The sequence below is a fragment of the Ruditapes philippinarum genome, unplaced genomic scaffold (genome assembly GCF_026571515.1).
Source record: "Ruditapes philippinarum isolate M1 unplaced genomic scaffold, ASM2657151v2 ctg3175_1_1_1_1, whole genome shotgun sequence".
Lineage (NCBI taxonomy): Eukaryota > Metazoa > Mollusca > Bivalvia > Venerida > Veneridae > Ruditapes > Ruditapes philippinarum.
Window position 1 is genome coordinate 283,581 of NW_026856929.1, and position 6,000 is coordinate 289,580.

Consider the following 6,000-nt stretch of genomic DNA (forward strand, 5'->3'; position numbering starts at 1 on the left):
TTTCAATTAATAAATTGTTTTCAGAACAGTTCAGCAGCAAATGCGTTGTCATATCGTCTGTTAACACCGAACACTTTGAACACGTTCGAATATATTTATTTGAACAGAGAGTTCCAATGGCGGAAACTAATACTGAACATATATTCAAAAGAGTTTGGTTACATTTTGCTATCTGCCACAGTACATTTGGCTCATTCACTTTTATCATAGCTCTTAAAAGGTCGCCATGATCACTTGTCATTAGCCTGTTATATCGATTAAGTTTTTCAGTATTAATAATATGTTTTGTAAGTGTACGTTTCCAAGCAATTTTCGATGGAAAGGATCCCGTATCTTTGTATGTATGTAACACATCGCATAGTTGATACTTTTGTAGAAGTCTATAGATATCTGGCAAAAATCCACGGAATGGAGTATTAAATTGCAGAAATCGAACTAGTCTGTTGTTGAGAATATCTTTTGCTAAATAATTCTTAAACATTCAATCCTTGATGAAATTTATGAAATACAAGTTTGTACGTATCTTTTGTAATATTAATAAAGTGAATATAACTGTCTATAAATTTAGGAAAGGCTTTTAAAGACAGCAATGCTCTACAATGTATCTAAAGTGTGGCAAAAAAACATATTAAAGACACACTGAACTGTAAGAAGAAATTAAAATTTCCAGAAACCTTATGAAAATGGCGAAATAAAAGCATGTTCACTACACTTTAAATTTGATAGTTTGGTGATTAAGAGAAAAGATTTCATTCATTTCTAAGGTATTCAACATCTGTTATGAGAGGCGGCGTGGGCGAGTGGTTAACGCGTTGGACTAGTTAGCTAAGGATTGCTGGTCGCGTGGGTTCAAACCACATCGGGGCTAACAGTTGTTTCCGTTAGCAACTTTACACACAGTACTGGTTAGTTCAAGGAACGGATTTGAGAGTGTTTCATTAAGCTTATGTGTTCCAACACAATCGAACTTAAATAAATTAGTATAAAGTAACATCTTGTATGAAAATGACGCGAAAAAAGTCCTAGTAATTGGAAAGTGGTGGATTCAAATAAATTTCTTTGTTTCATTTCAACGTCCTTCTAGTCAGTGCTGGTAACAATATTGCAGCTTTCAAAATTTCCTTCGGATCGAAGATCTTTCGAGTTATACCTGAAGAGACGTGTTTTATCTGAATTAATTGTTCTTGTGCGATTGAGTTATTAATTGTTTTAATCACTACCTTTTATTAAGACTGATCATGGTTGTCTCTTCTGAAATCATATGTTTCATAGTACATATATATTTAAGGTCATGAAAAGCTATTTCCTATATTGGAAATGTATTTAAAATTATTTTCTCTTCTTTTATTGATTTAGAAATTTGTCAATTAAGGAAAAGCTGTAATTGGTGTTAATAAACCGAAAGAGCAAGAAATGTACCTTCCTAAATGAAAGAAATGAAAATATGAGGTCCGGATAATTTCCGCTTATATATTTACGCTTCAAACCCAAAATATATAGAATTTATAAAGAAATTCATGCTGGGACTTTAATAAATGTCATTTTAGCGGAGATAATTTTCATATTTCGCATAAATTTGTCTGAGTATCCCTTAAACACCATTGAGACTCATCTTTAAGCATTTCCATCGTTTTAGAACTATTTCATTGATATGATACGAATTCAATATGAAAACGAAATGCTCATCAACGGAAAGAGTCTAAAAAATATTTTCAAATTAGTTCAACCCGGAAGGTTTCTATGGCAAAAATATTTATTATTTCATCATGATATTCTATTTTTATCATGTTTTCATTATGACTTCAGTGAGAGTACTACTTCTTGGTGTGCATTTTGTTGAATTGAATTGTCCCACATCAAAATCTGCATCGAGGCTGGTAATTGAAGTTCAGAGAATACCCTAAAATACATGTTAAAACATTCCGTTTTGCAAACAGTATGAATACCGAATGACCTTATCACTTTACAGCTGCTTTGGAAGGCCAGCTTCCGGTCTGTCATCATGCCTATATTATTTTATACTCATTGAAAAAAGATATTAAAACAAATATTGATAAAAGTCTGTTGGTGCTATGTTTCTTTATAAACAAAATAAGTAAATTAACGAGAATGTAATTTGTATATTACTTATTTGAATTTATTTGACGTTCTGTGAAACAGTTTGCAGTTTCTTATAATATTTTGAGTGATAAATATAACTATGCTGAGAATTTCAAAAGATTAGTTTAAGTAGGTAGCTTGACATTTCAAAAAAAAATTATACACAGAGGTAACATTATTAAGGCCAGGCCGCTTGGCCGCCAACTTCACACATCTACATTATTATGGCGTTGGGGCATATGTAGTCTTTTCCTTGTTGGTTCTTTGCATGTAAACTCAGCATTAGCGCATCAAATTTGAGTACTGATCTTTAAGAAGCCCGTTAATTTCTATTTTAACCTGTTGTTCGTGACCTTTTTATTTGAGACAGCCCTCGATTATGTATGTCAAACTTAGACATGTTTGTCTCATACCAAACTGTTCAACTTCTTACTGAAACTGGTTGTTAAAACATGTTTAAATGAAAACAAAAAAACACTGATTCAATTTTGATTCAGATTTCCTTGCCCATTTTCTGTAAAAGGATAAGCCGTCACTTCTCATGTATGATGATTATGTATCTGTAAATTTCTTGATTATAATTAAACAATTCTTCTGAAAAAAATGACTTTTATGAAAGGAATGTGCTAAAATATTTAAATGATTTCTATTTTCTAAGGCTTAGCCGGACAATTCTGGCTGAGGATAGTTATGTATGTTATATGATTTACAATAAACTTGAAGGATACTCGGAACTTTGAATTGCCGTGTTAATCTTTGGTAATATACGGTGATGATGCGTAAAAAGTTAGTGGTATTCCTACCGAATTACTTATTTGATGTACATTTAGATATTTGTCAAGCATTTGGAAATAAAATTTTTGTTAATGTTGATGACTAGATACCAGGTGTGATGACTAGATACCAGGTGGCTATGAATTCAGTCACAAATTGCACCTTCAAGAATACTTTCAAAACTGGAAAGATATAAAGTTCATTACCTTTAAGGAAGGTTTAGATAATGAAAAAAAAAACACAGAGGGGAAAAAATCTTCGGGAACTGATTGCTGTCCAGCTCATCCCCTATATAATTGAACATCATTTTAATAACCTTAAGAGTCATCGTCCGTGAGCTGATTGACATCAGATTGTTCTCTTTTGAATTTTATAAGTACATTCTATTTTTGTGATAATTGACAATCCCAGTCAAGATATTCGATTCTAGAGTTATGATATGATATAATATAATGTCCGATTTTAGTGAATTAAACATTTCATAAGGTACACACAAAATAAATTACATATCTGGCAACCTACAACTGAAATATCAAGGAGGTCTTCAACCTTTGCAACTAGGTCAAGAAAAAAAGGAATGTGTACATTTAAAAGCAAATTGTAGGATGATCAATGTGCTTTAGATTTCAAAGACTGAACATTTCACAACTGAAAACAAACTGATAAAAAATTTAATATTCAATCTTTGAAAATATTATGAAATATAAATATGTGCGTTTCTTTCTCTTTTCTCTTTATTATTATTATTATTATTATTATTATTATTATTATTATTATTATTATTATTATCATCATTTGTAACTGTTGTTTTTTTTATTTCTAAATAGAGTGAATATAACATTCTATTATTCGTTAAATTTGGGAAAGGATTTCATTGACAGCAATAATAACAATGTATCAAAAGTTTGTTAGAATTTCTTGTAGACACACTAAAATGTAAGAAGAAAACATAATTTCCAGTAACCCTTTAAAAATTGTGAAATAAAATTTGATCAAGCAGTCTTACTTTACATTTAATTCCTAAATATAACAAAACAAGACTGAAGCATGTTCACTACATTTTAAATTTGATAGTTTGGTTATTAAGGGAAAAGATGTAATTCTTTTCTGTCATGAGTGATGGCGAAATCGAGTGGTTGACGTGTCTGACTTGTCATCTAAGGATTGCTGGTCGCGTGGATTCCAAGCCGTTGTTTCTGTGAGCAAGAAACCTTTACATTCATTGTTCATTACTGGTTGTTTCCAGGAATGGATTCGAGGGTGTTTCATTTAGATTATGTGTTCAAACACAATCGAACTTTAATAGATTAGTATAAACTAACATCTTGCATGAAAATGACGTGAAAAAGTACTAGTTATTGGAAAGTGGTGGACTCAAACACATTAAAGTTCTTTGTTTTTCATATCATGTTAAAGTAAAAGGTTAAATACACATGGCTGCCAATTCTAGTCATACTTGTAACAATATTGCAGCTTTTAAAATTGCCTCAGGATTGTAGATATTTCGAGTTATACCTAAAGTGACGTGTTTTACCTGAATTTGATTGTTCTTGTGCGATTGAGTTTTAAATTGTTTTAATCACAATCTTTGTTTTCTAAATTGACAATGGTTACATGTATATTTAACGTCATAATATAACTATTTCAGATATTGGAAATGTAATTAAAAGTATTTTCTTTTCTTTATTCAGAAAGTTGTCAATTAAGGAAAAGTTGTTACTAGTGTGAATTAACCGAAAGAGCAAGGAATGGACATACCTTGATAAAAGAAGCCAAAATATGATGTCCGGCTAACTTCGGTTCTCACATAATGTTATCTATATTAAGGAAGACAAGCCCATTGTTGTTTATCAACTGGCAGTATATTCTCTTGAAGAGGTATTTTTAACAACATGAGTAATGTCCATGTAAAATAACACGTTTTTATTTCCGGTTTGTCCTAAAAACAGATCTGATGTGGACTTTAAAGAAAAGAGGAAACCTTGTTTACCGGTTTAAGATATGGCAATAAATTCATTGATAAGATATATTCATGCATAAAATAATTGTTAAAATATTTCAGCTTACCTTTATCACATTGATAAATTAATGAATTTAAACATTTAATGTTCGTTATCTCATTTTTGGTTTGATTTATATCTTTTGTGGTCATTATACTGTTTTTTGTTCTAAAATCAAAGGAGTTTCAAAGGTACGCATGTTCTCTGTATCAATTAAAGTGTATTTGATAAAATTAGGCGAAGGTTTAGATTGCTCGCAGAACAAAAATTTGGTTGATTCTGACGAAATGAAATTCAAAATTAAATCAAACATCATAGCTGGTTATATATAATATTAAATTAATTGGAAAGATGTTGTTAAAGGACAAAGGAATATAATCTTTGTTATGAGCTTCTTATTCCCAATCAAATGAAATTATTTCACCAAGAATAGTCATCTATCATTTGACAGTTAATACATTAATACCTTTTATATAATACAAGGAGCAGAAATGCGAAAGTATTAGGAGCTCAAATTGCTTTTGTTTCATTGCCGTGAAAGTAATTTGACTATGTTTTTTTTGTTCACAATGTGATTCAATGATCCAAAATTGCGAAATTTTACATGTAACCTAGTTCTTAGACTCCATTATAGCATTAACATTAATTTGACATTTGATTATTTTCATTCGAGGTTAATTAAGAAACGACAAGCCCCGTCAAAAAGCAAAGCAATACAATCTAACCACTCAGTCGTTGAACAAGTCAATTACTGATTATTGTATATAATATAATAACAAAATGTGTGGCAAATGTTTTATATTTTCCATAAAATTTAACTTGCCAAAAACAAAAAAGGTATCTATCCAAGAAAAGATAAGTAAACAATTTGTTTTCTTCTTAAAAGATTATTGACATGTGTAATTTTTTATCGTTATCATCCACCATTATCATCATGAGAATCATTTGATGTAGACATTATAATTACTTGAATATGAATACGATGCAAAAAAAACATAATGTACGGTTGATAAAATTCAAAATGGCCAACACAAATGTCTCTGAAAGTGGTATATTGACTTTTTATTTACAGAATTAGCATGGGTCTCAGTTAATTCTGTGACGTCATTCTATTGATCCCTAAATT